General features: G+C 47.5%; 1 long non-coding RNA gene across 1 annotated transcript; it reads right to left on the reverse strand.

The window, feature by feature from the left end:
• Positions 1–776: 776 nt before the first annotated feature.
• On the reverse strand, positions 777–6,651 carry LOC129211125 (uncharacterized). Its single transcript, XR_008578756.1, has 2 exons — positions 5,346–6,651; positions 777–2,389 (listed from the first exon to the last, which is right to left on the reverse strand). It is a non-coding gene; the product is annotated as an uncharacterized LOC129211125 (long non-coding RNA).
• Positions 6,652–19,709: the final 13,058 nt, after the last annotated feature.

The following is a 19,709-nucleotide window of genomic DNA, read 5'->3' on the forward strand; positions in this document are numbered from 1 at the left end:
CCTTTGCTTTGTGGCAAAACTACAGCTGCTGTGACTGCATGGGAACGGATCCAGCTGAAAAATACCCTGCCTGAGGAAAAGTTCCTTTATATTATGATCACTGTGATGGCTTGAGGAAGAGGCACACGTGGGCTGGGGGAAGGTGGAATTGCTCCTTTCAGTGACAGCCTGTGCTTTGATTGTCTTAGGGAGATAATGAAACTGCAGCTTCGTGGTGGTAAAACAGGCTGATCCTGCAAGCCCTGCACACAAATTGCCTTCAACAGGAGTGTATGGAGCAGACCAAAAAGGATTCATAAAGTGAAGTTATGGGTCATGCTAAGAGCTGCAAAAGGGAGCACATGCTTCATGGCTCTAAACTCTTTCTGCTCATGTGGAATGGATTAAAGATAAAAACAACCCTGTTATTCACTTTCCTCCTGAGCTGTTTCAGTCCTGTCTATCTTCTTCTCCAGAGAAGCTTGTAAAGGAACTATTATCTGTGATCCAAGACTGTGGCTCATATCCCCAGGGTAGCTCATGGGATCCACTTCCCCTTGCCAGAGAACGAGGCATTACTGGGACCAGCTGCGACGGTTTGGGAATGTTTGGTGCCAGCCTGGCTGTTTCCTTGCAGGATCCTCCTATTTGTACCTCTATTTTAAGTATGGAGTACTGAGGCAGAGAGAAGCAAAGTGACTCTGCCGATGCTGTGCAGTGGGTCTTTGGTGGGACAAGCCCCAAATCCACATCCTGTAGCTGTTTAGCTGGAATCACAAACAGCCCAAACATTGCTCGTCATGCAACAACAGCTTTATTACTTGGAAATGCTAGAAAGTTTCCACATCCCGTTCCTATTCCTTTGCCTGCACCTGTGTGAATGCCCGCTGTTCTCCCCACCAGGATGTCAGCAGATCCTGTAGCTTGTTTTCCACTGAAATGTCTCCTCTTAGGTAAATATTACATCTGGGGTTGCTTTGCCAGTGGCTTTCCTACCTGGAGTTTGTACAACAGGTCAATGCCCTGCTCAGAGATAAGAGGAGTACTCGCTGTGAGTGCTGTTTGCTGCTGTGATATGCCACCCTGCTCTTCCCTCATCAGCTTCTCCTTTAAAGGTTTTTGAATGCTGCTTAAGTCATGGAGGTTTTAGCAAAGTGAAGGAAATTTAAGACAAGCCGTTGAGTGCTTGGACGGAGCAGAAGGACTTGTTTATTGCAACAGCCGTGGCTTGTAAATTATTCATCTGTGTGTAATTGAAACACGCAGATCCTCAGAGGTCTTGTTACAAAGGGTGAGGTGAAGGATCATCGAGCTTCGAGCAAAACAGGAAGGTTAACAGGTCCTGGGGAACCCTTCTCCATCCACCTGCATCTGCTCTACAAAAATACCTGTTTGCAGAAGAAAATTGAGTTGCTGATAAGTGAAGCCATGCACAGATATGTGTCTGTAGGGGGAAGAGGACATCTGTAAAATATCTGTGTCAGCTTTTGCTCCAGTGGGAAACACAGATTTGAAGCTGGTTGCAGTGAAATGTATACACGGCCTGTAGGCACAAAAGGCTCTGGCCTCTGTGAAACGGAGAAGTAGTTTCCAAAGACCGAGAGAGTTCAGAATAGCCGGCTAAGCAGAAAAGAAGCCAGCACACTTCGGCTCAGCAGTTCTGTCTCCAGACAAAACCAGACTTCAACTAATTAAAAAGAGCAGATGCTAGCTGGAACATTAATTGGAACAACTATCATCTTTTGTCTATGCTTAAATCTGTATTCTAGCTTTCTTATAGTAGGTTTGGAGAGAGAAAGAATTAACCCCTTAGCTGGCTTATTATTTTGTTAGGCACAGCATGTCCTTAGAAGAGAGCATAATGAAATATCTATGAATAGGTTTGGATCATTTTTTTTTCAGGAGCAAACAATTCTCCATCTAATAATGCAGAACCATCATCACAACCAGAATCCTCAACCCTTCCTTCTCACGGCGTTGTCAGTAAAGTGATCTTGCTCAGCTTTCAGAGGCCTTGTAAGTAGTGCTGGGCACAGGGCCAGCTGCTGTTCTTCCCTGTATGTATTGTATTAAGAGGACACCTCTTCTCTGCCCTGTGCTCATTTGTTCCCCTCAGCCTGTGTTCCTTCTCATTAGACTTGATGTATGATCTATAGAAAGTGCAAAGAGCTCAGCTGACATCTGATATGCTTATAAATAGCCTGTCTGCCCTGTTACAGTTCTGTAGCTATCCCAACATGAGCAAACACTTGACGTATTGCACTCTTCCTGGAACTGGGATGCTATCGAAGATTTTCCTCTAAAGCATCCAAATTTGGCCTCTGCTGGAAGCCGGGTACTTGACTGCAGGCACCACTGGTCTGTTCCAGATTGGCAGTTCCTCGGTCTTGTCCTAGTCTCTGATTCCTCCCTAAGAGATGAGGCAAAGGCATCATTTGAGTAATGGGGCTCTTCCACTGTTCCTGCCCTCCCTGCTCCGGTCCCCTGTCACAGGCAGGGCACACAGGCACAACTACAAGCCCCGGTCCTTTCCTACCTCTTCGCTCACACGCCAGTCCCAGGCTCCTGTTACTTCCTTCGTTCCCATGCCCCCAGTTTCCCCCATCTCCATCAGGGCCAGATCCCGTGTCCTCAGTGGGCTCACCAAGTCCATCACGACTCTGGCAGTCCTTGCTGAGATCTGTCCTGTGATGCTTTCCTGAGCACCAGCACTCCCATCTAAAAGCGACATGCTATGGCTTCCAGCAGACAAAGAGCAGCAAAGACAGAAACCCCCAGTGCAAACTCCTCCATGCTTCCTTGGTACGTATCACGTAACCCCTTTTTCTTTTGCCAGCCTCCTTGAGTGATAACTATTGTCATTTCACACCCCTTGTGTGCACTGAATGAACCTCAAATTTGGCTTCCAAAGAGATTGCCAGAGAGAGGTGAATTTAGGCAGGAGATCTGTGGAGGCTTAGGGGGCTGATTGCGATATTTAAGATTATCCCTGACTCATTTTCTTTCAGGTCTGATGCAAGAAGTGAGTCAGATCCCTCCGACACAGTTTGACCCGACGGATGCGGCCAGCAGACAGCCGAGAGGCAGTGTGTAGAGCTCATGGTGTTTTGCAAATGGAATAAAGTTCATTTAACGCAGCAGGCGGCTGCCTATATTTGCTGTTAACTCAAAGGCCTCTCACCTGAAAACAACCTGCAGATCACTTACCCCATCACTGCTCGCAGGTGCAATTAGCTCCTGAGAGCTGCTGTTGGCGGAGGCAGCGGGTATTTCTGAGAGGTGACCCTCTTTCCCAAGACAGGGCAGAGGTTTCTTTCCTGTGATGCTGAGTTAATCATATTGAAATGCTCACAGTCCTACAGCCCCTCTTGGGTGGCCAGGACCCTGACCAAAACACGGTCTCCTTCCTCTGAGCTTTCTCTCTTAGCGATGCTGCCAATACTAGTAGTAACGTAACTTTGCTTTTTTTTGGCTGCTTTCTCTTCCTAGATGTGAATGCTGTTGTTACTAAATGACACCTGTTTCCCATGGGTCCCTTCAGCTTGTAGGAAAATCCTTCTTTCCCCCCAGCTCAGCCGCAGACAGGCATCTCCTGAGGCTGGTGGCTTAGGTAAGATGCTCCTTCTGACTCAGTTCTCACTGCACTGAGCTCTCAATGCCTGTCTTCCTTCTGGGTGTGTCTTGTTGACTACTGACAGCCGTAGGTGAATGGCTTGCACACTGATTGATGTCTGGTTTTTAGACATTTAGAGGTTAGGAGATGAAGTTCATGGAAATTTGTTTCCTAATATTTACCTCCCATGTTCTGCCAGCATCTCCCCTTACCAGCACCCACCCCAGTTTCACTGCCCTCCAAGTATCTGTGGTGGTCTGCTGCCTGCTCTGTTCTCCCTCTCAGCCAGGTTCTGGTTCAGACTCTGCCCATTTTCTTCCAACAGGAGACAAATTCCTACTACAGCTCCTGCAGCCCATCCCCACCTCTGTAGGGCAGCCCCCCCCTCCCCATGCTGGGTATGGGACAGCCATTCCTTTGCAGTCCCCCAGCGTGGTGTTTGCAGCCGAGCTGTCTGCAGAGAGCATCTGCATTGCTGCATTTGGGCTGGGGGCAGGTTTTATGATTGCTTCTTGAGTTGTTCTTTGTGGTTGCTAACCCTACCTGTATGCCCCAGAGATGTGCGGTGTATCCCAGCCCCCGGGGAAAACGGGGGCAGCGGTGCTCAGAGCCTCTGATGGGAGTTTCTTTGGGCATGGCAGCAATCTCACTCTGCTGAATGCAGACTTGTGCCAGGTTAAGCCATCACCCTTGAATGCCTTCTCTGTTCTTGTTCCAACGCGGCTTCTAAATTAGAAACCCTACCACCTGCATATGATATGAGCAGGGATTTTGCAACACTGGGAGGCTGAGTCAGGCATAGGGACAAGAGCCATTTCTGCTCCTGAAAGGCTCAGTTGCATTCAGGTGCCCGCTGCAATGGTTTCCCTTCTCGCCCCATCTCCCCAGGGGTTGTGCAATATTGGCAAACGCACTGGTCAGCCCGGTGTCGGAGGAGCAGCCGTCCCAGCGCTGGCAGCTCCAGGGCCCTGGGCGCTAGCTGGCTCAGCAGCGACTCTGCTCGCTGCCTGCCCACGGCTTTTCCCCCAGTCAGCAACAGCATGTCCAAGGTAAATTACCTCTTTTTGGAACAGCTTTAATTTGAGCTCAGATTGGCAGCCTCTCTCTTACTGTGAACCTTTTCGATATAGCAGCAGGACACCATCCGCGTACGGAAACCAAGCTGAAAATGCTTGCCGTGCTGTACCCCCTCCGATGGCCCGCCACATGGGTGTGTTATGTGGGCTAAAATTTACTGCTCCCAATTTCCCTAGGCTGTACCCTGAAGGGAAGGCAATTTGATGCGTGTCCTTCAGATCCAGCCCCTTTTGCCAGTTCCTGCTTTTTAAGCTTCCCAGATAAAATCTAATGGAGCTTGTTAGGGCTGTTCAGATCGGTGGCGGCTGTGGGAAAGGGTCTTGTAAAATAAGAGTATTTGGATTTCTGTTATTCTCATATTTAGTTTCCTGTAGAACTTTCAGTGCTTTCTGAGCCTGGCCTACAGCTAAACCATTCTCAAGGACCAGTTAAAGACTCTTATTTATTTTCTTGATACTTTTTCTAGCATCTTGTAAACCATCTTCTGCCTTTGGCACTCTTAAATGGTGAAGCAAGGAGTTTTACCACTACAATATATCTATGTTTTGTTACAGCAGAAGGAATAGAGCCCGGTTCCTAATGAGGGTCTTCTAGTTGTTCTAAGTTTCCCTGTTTGAATATACAGCATCACCTTGGGATAAGCCCAATGAAATCTCCAGCAGTTCCCCTGATTTACCTTCTACTCCATGAACACTGTGTTAGACCTGGGACTTTGTGCTGTGCTCATCCTGGGTCACAGCTTGATCTCTTCTCAGAGGGTAAATCCTGCAGCTCCGTTAACGTGTGTCTGCTCAAGACAGCCCCGTGAAGCAGCCCGTGTGGCTCCTTGGCAGGCACGTGGACTTGAAGGCAGCCAAAGACGACTCCTGGCATGTTTTCTTCTTGAAAGTGGGGATAAGGGAGGAGGAGGCTGCAGTAATTGAGCTGACAAAATTTTTCGTCTCCTGTCTGAGTCCCAGTGGGCCCCAAAGAGAGTCGAGAAGTGCCAAGTCCTTGGGCTGGCCCTGTCCCACGCAAAGGCTGTCTTCCAGTGTGGTTCAGGAGCCTCTGCTCAAGGTGATTTTTCGGCATTTTTATTCCTTTCTGCGCCTCTTATTCTGGGTTGCTGAAGCTTTCCTGCTGGCTCATATTTTTATGAGGACTTGTCTCACCCATCGGGCTCTGATGACTGGGCCACCTTCCCGTCCCTGTTTCCAGAGGAGCCGTGCTGCGGCTGAGCCTCACCCGGGGCGCCTGGACACGGTCTGGCTCTGCCCCAGCAGACCGCAGTTCCACCGGCAGCTCAGCCTGTTCCAGACTCTCATTCCCTTTTTGCAAAGCCTCCATCTCTCTCAATTCTTTGGTGCATCGTTGAGCCCAGTGGCACCTCCGTTGCTCATTTTCTCTGGGCTCAACAAAAATGCCAGCCCTCAGCGTTCTCATCCCATGTCTGAGTCCAGCATTGAACCATCTGCCCCAAGCAGCCAGCGGAGCTGTCGAGATGCCCTCGGGGATTTCTCTGTTCCTGCCTGTGTCCAGCTCCTTTGGCTGCCTCAGAGCCTTTTTGCATGATATCCTCTGATTTCTCTCCCTCCCATCATCCCCAAAAACATCACTGTCTTTTGGCTTCCCCATGAACCTTCCTCGATTCTCTTACCCCAGAGAAGACCTAAATATCTCCATGCACTCTTGCTGACCTACGGGGCCCTGGGATTTTTGTAGCCTTTATTTCTCTTGCCCAAGCCCATTTGTACTAGGCAGTGTCCAAACAAAATGAAAAAAATCGAAGGATTGTTCAAACCCTTTCCTCTACCCCATGCAAACAGACCCACTCGTGAGGGCAAACAGGTCTTTTGCCCATCATTTTGCTGCTGCACAGTGATGCCCCCTCTCTTTTAAAATGTTTTTGCCTGAAGGCAAATTATTAAACAGCTTTTTGAGCAGACTTGCACCGATTTCATTGTCAAACTCTTGCTGTTTCTACACACTGAAGGCCAGATCCTGGGGGTGCTGAGCCGATTTGCTATGAGCCGTGGTTATGCCCGCTTCCTCAGTAAAGTCTGTTTCGGCATTGCACAACGTGTCTGTTCTCTGGGGGGGCCGTGCGCAATCTCTGATCAGGACAGACGTCTGAGCTTGATCCTACTGGAATGACGTCAAAGGTTGCAATATTGTACCTCTTCCCGGCTCCGGCAGAGCCCGGCCTGGCGATGTGCCGCTGCAGTGGCTGCAGCTGCGCTTGAAGCCGTGCGGCTGCTGCCGGTTTGACCCGTGCAGCGCAATTAATACGTTACTAAATGGCAGCACAGGTGGTCCGTGTTGCTTTGCACGGTGGAGATCTGCTTACATGCCTGGCTCTTCCTTGCAAATTCCTGCTGTTCCAGAAACGTCTGACTGAAAGCAAATGGAAGTTGCTTTTAAAAGGAGCATCCTCTGATGTTGACCTGTGAGCAGGGTAGAGGCTGAGGTAAAACTCCAGCAAACTCCCAGCCTTTCCCATGCTTGGGACTCAAGCTGGCACAAACAAATGTCATTTGTCACAGAGCTGCAGCAGGCAGCACGACAGAGGGTGCCAGTAAATCACTGGCTGTGGTTTGGCGCTCATCTCTGTGGCGCTGGTTAGGAGTACGTTATCTATAAGCAGCTAGTTTGAACGCTTGCTGCTGAGGTCTGCTGAAGGCGACTGGGACAGTTAAAGCAGCAGCCTCAGGTTGTACCCAACCAGCCGTGGTGAAATAAGGGTGTCAGATACACTGCTACGCCTGGCGGCAATAGGGGAGGTTTCCCGGTGCTGCAGGGAAGGGACAGGCGCATCCTTGGGGCACCCCGAGGCACCCCAGCCTGCTGCCCTCCCCAGAGGCTACAGCACGGCAGGAGAGTTGTGAAATGCCGTTGTGCTGCTCAGCTCGTTACTCATTGCGACCTCTTGGCATCATTACCAGCGCTGCCTGCGTCTCACCGGTCCTTTGCCGGACCTACCCGCTGGTAAGGTGGCTGCTGACATTTCACATCTGCCAGACCCAGTTTGCAGCGAGCTGATTCCAGCCCTAGATGGGTGAAATGATGTTTCTGGTTCGGTCGGCTGCGCGCTGGCCCAAGCTACGGCCCATTTTGACAGCTCTGCACACAGGTCAGGGGGAAGGAAGAGGTGTTTGACGGTTTCAATTTTTATATGAATGCCCAGGCAGTTCTTAGGTTCTTAAAAGGGTGCTGACCGATTAAGAACAGCTCCCAAGTTTTGATTTTGGAAATACTGGGATTTTCCAAGTTGTAAATCCAGCAGGAGGAGTTCCAGCGTGCCGTGGCTGTGCACAGCGTCTCCTCCCGTAGGCAGCTCGGCGCTGTTCGGCAGTGGCTGCTCCCTGGGCGCTGCTGCACGTGGTGAATGCCATGGGGAAAGTAAAAAAAGATGATTTGTAATGTTAGCAGGACCATTTTTGATGGCTCATTAAGTGAGCAGACTATAAGATGTAGAAGACTGTATAAAAAAAAAATCTATGTTTACAAAAATGGGAGAGATTGTTTTTTAACATGTATAAGCAGAGGTAAGGTATCTTTAAAAAATTTGGAATTTTGAGCTGGAAATAGGACTGAGACAAGTCTTGAAAGTAAATATTTAATTACTGGATCAATTTTGATAAAGATGCAGAGTTTGCAATTGATTATTTTAGCCTCTGCTGAGCCCATTGGTGAAACTCCTCGTTAGTACTGGTGTTGCTGTGGGTCCCGTCAGCAAATAGCTTACACTTGGGATTATAATTGATTTTTGCATGCTAAAAGTGAAAAACTTGACATCCCTGAACCAACATCCTTTCTGTCTTCTCTAATAGTGATAACTATCTTATTTCTGGGTGTAAAAGCAAAATTAGTTTCCTTGACTGGCCGTGTTAGCAAGGTTGTGAGAAGGGCTGGCATGACAATACTGTGCTCTTTGCAGGGCAGAAATTAGCCAGTATTTACCTTATGGGCTGTGATATTTAGACAAGAATTCCAGAGAGAATTACAATAGTGAACTTCATCTAACTCTGACGAGATTGCATGATCAATGCTTAACTGTAATAAGAGAGTTGATACTTATTGATTGACAGGAGCCGTAGTGCTATCTAGAGAAGCCCTGCTGCCTGCATTAGCTCAGAAGATGATCATGATTAAATGCAAGCTTAAGGAAGGGAAAGAAAAAAAAAAAGTTCAGATCTAAAAATGTTGGCCAAGCATTGGGGTAAATCTGCTTTAGAGCCAAGGGCAGTTGCTGCGCTGTGCCTCTGCGGCAGACAGATCCCAAGTCCACTTGGTCAAATACTGGGTGATTGAGAGAGATCTTTTCTCTAGGAAAAAACGAATTAGCATGTCATTAAGTAGAGGTTATGGAAGAATGAAATCATTAAATAAGATGCGATGTTCTCTCCCATTCAGTGATTACAGTTTCTCCTCATAGGAGCTGCCATATTCCCTGTGCCATTGGCACAATTCGGGCATCTTGAAAAAAAGGTTTTGTCATCAACTTTTTTCTACATATTCTTCACCAGACAATTGATGTGCGTTTTATGAGCATCAGTTTGGTATTGTACAATGTCAACATTATTATCGTTAGGGAACAGGTGGAGAAATCAAAAAGCAAGGAGATGAGGTGAGTCATTTCTGGCTGGAAAGACAGTTAAATAGTAGCAGAATTGAGAAAGGACACGGTTTCCTCTCAAGCAGTGTTTATGGGAAAAAATATATGCCCATAACCTGAATTTAGCTCTCTGTTATTTCTTGTGACACCAGTAGGGGTGAATATTTTGCTCCCAAACACCAACAGAATAAGAAAATGTGCATCTTTAGACCACAGGATGTACAACTAAACCTCCCTCAAATTTTCTGACAAGTCCAAGGTTGGTGAATGAAAACACTTGCTATGATCACATCTGTAGTTTGAGGAAGAATAATCCAGGTCTTCTTCATTGCTTACATTGCTACTAAGGATTCATTAGATGAGAAATTAGAAGACTGCATCACAATGGATAATTTTTAAAATGAGCAATCAATTTGTTTGCAGTTTTTTTGTTTGTTTATTTGTTTTTAATTATTCTGCTGAGAATATCTGCCCTGTGACAAGCAAAGCAGTCAGCCCACAACAGCAGCGAAATAAATCTCAGTCCAGGGCAATACAAATTGGGAAGAAGCTCCAGAGAGTGGTGCTATTTGAAATAAATTGAGGAATTATTTTGAAAGCTTGCATGGAAGAACGGAGTTTTGCCAACTATTACAACTGGACTTCAGAGTAACTGCTGAGTGGGTAATTAGTCCCTCAGGAACACGGGAGTCTGGACAAATGCAAGACAGAACAAGAGGGGAAAAAAAGTGTATGAAGAATTAACTTTAGAAAACAAGCTAGAACATTAGTCACAAGAGGGATATAACTCAACTTTCATTTTACGTTTATTTCTGTGATGAACAGAAATGTTGTTCTTAACCCCTGTACTGAAGCAGGAAACCAGAACCTTCTCTCTTTTTAAGGTGGCTGGAACTACTTTAATAAAGTTCATCTCTTTGATAAGAGGGTGAAGGGGAGGGCAAAGAATTGTGCTGAACATACTGCAAACCCAGCAAACGGGACTTTTACAGGGAAAGAAACCAGTTGTGAAACTGGTTGAGATATTACGTAGTGCCTGTTGTGGTCTTCAGCGACTCCCCCATCATGAAGACGGAGCAATTAGCCAAGGTTTAAAAGATAATGCCCCCCCCCCCAACATTTGCTCACAGCCTGTCTACAATGCATGGTCTCATTTTCCCCTGTGCTGAGCAGCACCACGGTTGCAAGTAGGTGATTCACCAACCCAGCATACTGGAGGATCTTGGCATACCTCTTTGCTGGGTTTACAAAGGCTTGATGAAATACAACTGCAAAGAAAACTCAAAGCATGTGAGACACTTTTAAGGTTATATAGTGCACATGTGGTTGGTCCTGCCCTTCCAGAGCTCCTGATTCATAGTCCTGTGCTGTAACTATTGAACTATAGACTTATTTGTAGAGTTTCTACACTTGGTTTTTGTGGTTCATTGCTCCCATCATTATCTCAACAGCAGCAATTTGCTAATCAGTCCTCTTTGTAGAACAGGACTAGTATTGCTTTGCATGTTTGGTGTTTAGAAAAAAAGAAGAATGTAATTCATGTGATTCCAGAGAAGAAGGAAGCTTTGCAAAAATGTCTAATATGTTCATGTGTAAATCTACATAAATAGGTCATATTCACTGAACTGTGTGTCTGGAAGGTTAACAGTAACATCACAGCTGAATGTTCAGGACCAGATCATCATCAGACCTGGATCTTCTCAATTTTGAGGACTTTGCACTTTGGAGCTGTCTTTACTCTGTAACCTCCAAAGAGATTGAGTCAGCTTCCCTGCTGGGCTCTCACCATATCCTTGGCCAAATGATAGAGTCCCACTTGCCCATTCTGCACCAGTACCCCCAGGAGCACTGTCTGTTGGTGCCGCAGTGTTGCATTTCTGACCTGGTGATGCTCCACTATGACCTGAGCAAAGGTTACTGGTGTTTACATGTAGGCTCTGTGTTTACTATTTAAGGTGAGCAAGAGGCTCTGGATTCCATCGGTTGGGTCATCCTCTCTGTTTCCCAATTCAATGCAAATGGCCAGACACGCAGGCAGCTCTTCCTTAAAAACATACAAATTCTCTTGAGAGGTGTGCCAGTTTCTGGCAGACGTGGTGTTGGTGATGCACAATGGACACCACATGGTCATAGCTGTTCATTCCTGTAAACATTGTCTTCAAAATCACCATCTCCTGTCACCACGTTAAGCCACTTCCCTGGAGTGCTCGGCACAAGGATCTTGCACAAACACCCCCAGCTCTGGCGTATTCCTTCCAGGAGAGGGCAGGGGAATACAGTTTATTGCAGATCTACTCCTGAACTAGAGCCAACATTCGTCATTTCCCAGATTTTCCTGTATGTCTTCCAGTATATTTTGCTTTCCTAAACTTGGATGAGCAGAGGTAGGTGCTGAATCTCCTCGAAGTGAGTCAATGGGTTTTGTCACATTTACAGACCTGCCTGTCCCTGAGTCATCTTCAGGAGGGATAGCTTGGACTAGGCTGCTCCTCTTGCTCTTGATCCTCGTGCAATGAGCCTCATGTGTCACGCTGAAGACATCGGCTTCTGCGCAGCTTCAGGACCAGGGTTTAAACAGCTGAGCCCCAGCTCTTCTGCTTCATCTCACCATCAAGCCAGGGGAGGCAGTGATGGGACAACTTGTCTGTCACACATTCAGCAAACCCAAATCCCTGCAGAAGGTGGTCTGATTCCCTCAGACATTCGTAACCTTAGCAGGTGCAGCTCTGCTCGTGGGTGCTCTTGCCAATAGATTAAAATGCAGGGGTTATGCATGGAAACTCGAGCTTGGAGCTGGACCTGGTTAAAGATGGCCTAAAGAAATACCAGCCAGAAAGTCAGCTGATGTTTTCTCTCTCAGCATCTTAATGAACAGAAAATTTGGGAGAAAATCAGAAACTCTCCCCAGCTCCCCACTGTCTTTAATAGTCCAAAGGGTATTACCATAAAAAAAATCCTAAAATTAGTTTTTCCAACTTATCTCCCCCTAGACCTATGACTCTGACTTGAAAAGACCACATAATTTCCAAACTAGTGAAGGAAAGAAAAAAAAAATCAATAAACATTGGCCCTGCAGCACAGATGCCCTTGCAAGGCCAAAGAAATTAAGTCCTGAGATTGCTGTTGCTGTTTCCACCTTGTCCTGCAGGACCACAGTCAGGGATAAACATATTCTTTGTGTCAATATTTCTGTAGTACTGAGAGAACTTGCAGTCCTTATCTGTGAGTGTCAAGGACTGCAGAGTTAAAGTGAACGTAACATTACTGGAGAGTCTGACAGGGTTTTTGTTCCCTCTGTGCCTGTGTAACTGTTCTGGTGCTGAAAGCTGCAGCCCAGCGGACCTCGGCCGGACACGGCCATCGGCTTTGTAGCACACAGAAGGGATCCATCTGCAGAAGGCTAATTCAAAAAAAATCCCAAAATAGAATTTGAACTTCCTTTTAATTTTTTCTTTGCCTGATTATTTTTGCTTCTCTCATTGTAAAAGAGCGGCCTTGATTTGTAAATCACATGGAAATGTGCAAGTAATCAATTCAGCCTGACTAACCCTTGTTTTGCCAAGTGGCTGGCTGGCTCATCGGATTACTAATAGCTTGCTGCAGTAAATGGGCAATAGCAGGAGCTGGGGCAGAAATGCCACAGGTGACCTCTAAAGACAGCAAAGCACTTACCCAGTACAGCACAATCCCTCTTTTCGCCCGCCTGTGAAGTTCAAACTCTTTCCCTTCCAGTCCCCTCAAAAACCAGAAGTAATTTGTAACACAAAGCTGAGCAAATATACAGAAGATGGGAAAACCTGAGGCAGGGAAAATAATTCTCTATACAGTCAGTATGGCAAGGCAAAGCGTGGGCAGAGCCAATAATGCTTAGGTGTAAACTGTTGAGTGTGGAGCGGCCGAGCCTTTTGCTGCCTTCCCACCTTTAATGGGTCTGCGCTACGTGGCATAACAACTTGGGAACAATTTCAGCCCATGGTTTCTTTTTAACTTTATAATGCAGTGCTACTATTATCTCCAGGAAATTTTTAAAAGGCTTGAATGCCGAGGTTTATTTGCCTTTCCTGGCTGCCTGCTGTCAGACAAAAGACTATGAAAAGTGCCTTAATTTTACATTAGCTCCCATGTTTGAGTGGGCTGTAGGAATGCTAGAAAGGTTGTGTGAGCAGGGGAACCAGTTTGACCAAAGTTCTCTCCCAAAAGGTGGCAAAGGAGAGAATGGAAAATCCCCAAGCAGGACCAAGGGACAGAAGTAATAATAGATTTTAAAAGGACTTGGCAAAAAGATGAACAGAGGGAAGGAAATCTCTTAGCGATGCACAAAAAAGAGAGAGCAGGGGGAAAGACACGCATATTTTGTAGCAGGGAGCGGGGGGCTCAGTCTTGCTGTAGTACCAAATGAGGGATGCCGATGTGAGGCATTGGTCATAACTGCACAAAAGTCATCCCCAAAAGCCTGTCCCAGCTCAACAGTCATTCCTGGTTCTCATGAAAAGCTGGCAGCCAAAAGTGATCAGAATGCCTCGTATTTATCTACACCTGGGCGTTTCTCCTGCTGTTATTAAAGGGCTTGTAGTGTTTCCAAAACCTTAGCAAACTTAGCAAACTTAGATGTGTGTCAATTTGCTTTCACTGTCATAAGGCTCCAAAGAATTAATCAGTAAATCGGGTCACAGCTTGAGAAGTGCAGTCAGGTATCACAGAGGGATGGAGAAGTGGCTGAGTCTGCCCAGAGCCTGGCACCTACCACTGTAGCTTGTAATTCTCAATTTTTTGGTTTAATGCCCAAAGTGCACTTGCAGAGCACAAAACCAGGATTGTGGTTTGAGGCCCTCACAGCAGATTCATGGGTACAGCAACGCGATCATCCCAGGAAAGAGAATTTCTCAGATAAAATCTGTGCTCAGATAAAGTGCTGTAGAGGATGAAGCTGCGGACATCCTTCCCCAAGGATGACCCCAGATGGGGGCTCCAAGTGACAGTGACTTTTGCATGTTTTCTCATTATTCTCTGTTGTATAATGACAGGTTGGTATAGAAGTGAAATTTTTTATGCTGAAGTGAGATCTCAGAACTTTTGCTATCGTATATCCTGTTTGTTTGGTTTTGACATGTCCTTTGTCTCTGTCTAGAAATTTTGTCTGGGCAGAAAAAGAGGACTTTGGATATTTGTCCAGGGTGGCCTGATGTCCAATAGCTTGGTCAGGGCAGTAATTTCTACAGGAGTGCTGGACACTCAGAAATGCCTAAGGCACAATCGCTGAACATATGCACAGGGGCTTTGCTGAAGTTTCCCAGCACAGATGAGCCTATGGGCACAGCAAAGGGTAACTGGATATATGCAAAAAGTTCGGTGCATCCAGAACTTGTCACATAGTGCGTGAGCAAGCTCAGGTCAGGGGTTCATCCCAGATGCTCTGGACTCACTTTCCAAGCACTGCGTGCTGCCTGCCTGCATTTTTACTATGTTTTTCCAGGGAATTCTCAGGGAGAAATACAGAAGCCTTAGTTACACTCACCTGATTATTTCCATGGCATTTCACCTCATGGTGATCACTGTTGCCGTATATCGAATGGGTAGGATGCTCTATTGGGTTCTTCAGATGTGAAAAAGCATCGGATCCCTCCTCCATCGCGGTGTGCAGCCGCACAAGAGCTGGTGCCAGCACAGGAGAAGATGGCTGGACATCTCCTCTGGTAGTAGTACATGTTTGGATCTCTTTGAGCCCACAGAAAACATCCCATCTTCATATTGCTAGCTTCAGCAACAGCTAATGGCACAGTCCTGTAGCTGTGTAGTGGGCAGCGCATCCAGCCTTGAGTAGTACTTTTAGGAAAGCAGAAAGGTTGTAGGCCTAGGATGGATGAAACTTGAGAAGCAGAACTGGGACACCCACCATTTTATTTCCTTGTAAGGTAAATATGGGATTTCACTGCCTCTCCAGCAATTTAGAGACAGTCAGGAACTACTATAACTAAAAAACAAATAAATTGTCTCTTGCATGTGGAGAAACAAAATTTAGAGAAACCTCTAATGTGTTCCAATGCATATGTAGGTCATAATAATAATAAGATTGTAACTTTGGGGTTTTTTCATGGTAATAAAAATCATAAGGGAATTTCATATCTGTACAGCCATTAATTCAAATTCCATTTAAGTTCAGTCTTGAGGGCTTGGGATTTTAGCTGTATCTAAATCTCAAGCCCTTTGCATTGCATCAAGGTAAACTTTACCTACTCAGGAACAGGGGTTTTAATTGAGAGAAAAACAGTAACACAAGGTTTGCCAAAAATCTATTGGGGTAAAACTATTTAAGGCCAGGGTTTTTACCGATGTAATGCTTTTTACATCACTGAAGTTACTGTAATGCAGAATTTGTCCCTGACGTTTTCATATAAATATAGTATCTAGGAATTTGATGAGCATGTATTTATGCATTATTCACTGAGATGATGTGGAGAGGAAGAGTGAGGTCTGCATGAGAGCAGAGCCCTGAGCATCCCCGGGTCCTTTGGTGATACCCACCGGGGTGAGACAGCACCTGTGGGGTCACCTCTGCACTGCTGCTGGGCCGGGTCTGCTGTGACGTGTCGAGGCTGAATGTCCTCTTGGGAAGAGACAGGTTTATGTTTGCCAAAATGTGAGATGTGTTACTTGCAATTCTGAAGCAGTGCAGGCAGAGGATTTTTTTGCCAGTTTAAGGCCCTGGGCTGGAGTTGAAAAGAGATGAAACTGTGGCTTGGTTCTGCCACAGACGTTTGGTTTGACTGTCTGTGCCTCAGTTTCCCCCCATAAAATCATCAAATGAGGATAACACTTAATTTTTCCTGCAGGACAGCAATTTGCAGTCCTGAGGCCCACAGTCCCTCAGTGGGAGAGTAGGGATGGTGCTCTGTCCCATGTAGCCCTCAAAAAGGTGCACAGACTGTGTTCTGATATCCCGGGCTGCACCTTCCCAAGGATCTGAAAAATGAAAAACTGCATTTGAAAAACCACTGATTGAGCAGAAGAACTCACTGCTGCTGCAGCTGGCACTCCTGCAAGCTTCCTCAGCTGGGCTTCACCTCTGCAGGAGTTAAACACGGATCCTGATCCATGCTGAACATTGCATAACTATAGTGTATATGCGTGTAATACATATATGAAAATAATATAGGTATTTATATAAAAAATTAGTAATGACCATAATAACACCAGGGAAAGGGGCAGGCGTGCGGCCGTGGGGCAGGAGCGATGGCATGGGACTTGCACACCTCCAGGGACCTGCTGATCCCCAGGACCTCGCACCCCTCCAGGACCCCGTACATAGCCAGGAGCTTACACGCTTCCAGGGGCTTACACACGGCTAGGGGCTTGCACACTTCCAGGAGCGTGCACACCTCCAGGGATCTGCACACCTCCAGAGGCTTGCACGCTGCGGGGTCCCGCACGTCCCCGGGGGCTCGCCCATGTGCTGGCCCTCCCGGGCGCCGCCCCGGGGGCCGGGCCGTGCCGTGCCGGGCGGTGCCGCGGCTCCCATTGAGGCCGGTGGCGGGCCGGCCCCCGCCGCGGCGGGGCCAATGGGGGCGGCGGACGCGGTCGAGCCTCTCCCCGGCCTCCCCCGCCGGCGCCGGGCGCCCGTCATGTGAGGGGGATATAGTACTACGGGAGCGGGGCCGCGCTCCGCAGCCGCGCACCCGCCTCCCGGGGGAGCTGCGCCCGCCTTCCGCCGCTCCGCGCTGCCCTGCTCACCGCCGGGGCTTGTTCTGGTTATCGTGGGGTCTTCTGCCTTTTGTTGTTGCCTTTTTTAATTTTTGCATTTGTAATTTTTTTTTAAATTTTTATAATTGTTTTTGCTTTTTGTTCTTATTTTTGTGATTTGGTTTTGTGGGGTTTCCTCCCCTATTTTCATTGTTGTTTTTGCGTTCTTCTGATCGTTCTTGGCGTTTTCTCCCTCCCTCCCCGGCTTGCAGTGGAGTTCAGGTAGGGGTGTGCGAGGGGCGCGGGGGTTTGCGCGGGTGCGCGTCCCGGCAGCGGTGCCCCTGCACTCCGTTGCCGCAGCACCAGTAGCCGGTGAGGGGGGGCGGGCTGGTGGTGTTTGTGCCGCTGCTTCCCGGTCACGGGGGGGGGGGTGTGGAAGGTGAAATCCTCCCCCCCCAGCGGTGCAGCAGGGGGGTGCCGGGCTGCGGCCAGGGGTGGGGGGCTGTTTTCAGGCTGGAGCTGTGCCGTGCCATGGTGTGACAGGCGGGGGGGTGGGTTACTCCCGGTCAGCGCGGCCAGGGGACCACGACGGCGATGGCGGGGAAGCTCGGGCCCCCAAAGCCTCCTGAAAAGGGATGGAGGGAGCAGGAAAACAATAAAAAAAAATAATTAACACCCCCCCCAAAACACCACCACCACCACCACCCCCCAGCAAGCAAGCAAGCAAATGCTTTGCAGCTGTGGAAACCCGGCTGTGGCTGTGCTTGTGCCGGGGTGGGATGGCGTGTGTCCCCCCCGGCCCCGTCACTGCCCGGGCCGCTGAGCCGCGCGTTATTTCGGGCACCGTTCGCTGCTGGGCGGCCAGCCCGGGGGGGGGGCGGGGGGCGCTGCTAGTGCCCGCTGCAGATAAAGTGCTTCCTCTCGTGAAGCCAAAGTTTGGGGGTAGAAAGAGGCTAGTTTCCAGAAAATAAGGCTTTGGGAACGTTTCTGCAGCTTCCCAGAGGCGGTGGCGTTGGAAAAAAAGACAGGGAGACCCTAAACACCCCCCCGGTGTCTGGGAAGCAGCACGGCCACCTTGCAGAGGGGATGAGAGCAAATGGATATCCTGGCTCTTGGCTTCTATTATCATCATTATTATTATTTAGGCTCCCCCCCCCCAAATGCATTTCTATTTTAATATCTTAGAAATGCTGGGCCTGGTTCACTGCCTGGGTTGTGGTTCTGTCCGTGGAGCAGGAGTCAGCCTGAACAGATTTAAAATCTTCTAGGAAACAAGGGAAAACCCCAAAGAGATTAGTCCTAAACTAGAAAGAGCTGTATACAGCAGTATACATAGGAAATGACAGTCAGGGTATCTGAGCCCATGTACTGCTGGGCTATCAGTTGCGCTGGACTGGCCGTCCAGAAATGACAGGCTGGGAAATATGTCCCCGTGTTTCAGCAAGTTCCCGGGATTTAACATTTTAATGTTACTCTGAGTCAGAATATGCCTTCTGGTTTTTTGGGGTTTTTTGGTCATTGTTTTTTTTTTTTAGCTGGTGATTAGATGGACAGGTTTTAAACAGAACAACGTGTTTCTGGCAGAAAGGACATCATAACAACCCAGGGAACTCTTAAAAGTTGGATTCTGTCATGCCGCTGTGTGCTGTTGAACAGCTGCTGTATTTCACGCCAGAAGTGGCTGTTTTTCAGTGGTTCAGGCACTGAGGTCCCTCGATAGGTGCTTACATTTCTAACGTGTTTTCAGGGCTCCTAGAGATGAAAGTGCTTTATGTAAACAGCATCATTAGTTTTCATAGCTTGTGTAGCCCTGACATTCTGGTTTTGTTTTTGAATCTTCTGGCTTTGGCTGTGTCTTCAGGCAAAGTAGGGATGAAAGCCTTTTTGGTTGTTAGCCTGGCCTTTAGGATAAAATATAGCCTCTGCCTGATCCTGCATTCCAGGCATTCCCCAAAATCTTCTTGGCTGCTCTGCAAGTTTTGAGAGTGCACAGAAAGCAGATCTGGCCCGTAATGTGCCTGGATCTATTTGCCTCTGACGGTCCCCTATCTTAAAATGACTCCGGTTACACCAAGTGACATTGCTCCCTGTCAAAAGGGATGGCAAAATAAGCATGCTGGCTGTTTTCTGCTGAAGTACTTTGCTCACAGCAGTTGCTAGGAGTTTGTTGGGGTTTTTTTCTCCTCCTTTCAGCCCTTATTCAAATTAGGGTTTAGTTCTATTCCCAGTGAAATATACGGCTATTTTGATATGTGGCTTCCTAGTTCTCACAGGCATTTAAAGAAAACTTGAATTTTTTTTTTAAGAAAGAACTTTACCAACTGCTTTTGGTGCACGCTCTTTCCCTGCACGCACAGAGCACGCCAGCTTTTCTTAGAAAAAAACCACAACACGTTGCAGTCCAGATTTCACTCACAGCACCATTCTTCAGAAGTTCAAGCTGGAACAATGCAGACGTAGGAGGGAAGCTCAGAAACCATCTGAGGGCAAGTCCTCCTTTCTGCCCCACATTTCACAAGGCAGTCACCAGTTTTTGGTGCAAGATAGAAACAAGCTGCTTGGGTGAATTCTTACTGGAAGCCAATACAAACTTCTCAGCAGCAGATTGTGTTTTCTCTTTCAAAACTGGGAATAGCTCAGCTCTGGGACTTCTGCTGAAGGAACTTTCTGTCAATGCAGAGATTAAAAAAAAAAAAAAAAGCCCTGTGTGTTAGAAATAGTTCAGCTCTTCTGACTCTTCACTTTTACTATAAGGAATGATTATAGACT

This window comes from Grus americana, chromosome 11 (genome assembly GCF_028858705.1).
Source record: "Grus americana isolate bGruAme1 chromosome 11, bGruAme1.mat, whole genome shotgun sequence".
Taxonomy (NCBI): Eukaryota; Metazoa; Chordata; class Aves; order Gruiformes; family Gruidae; genus Grus; species Grus americana.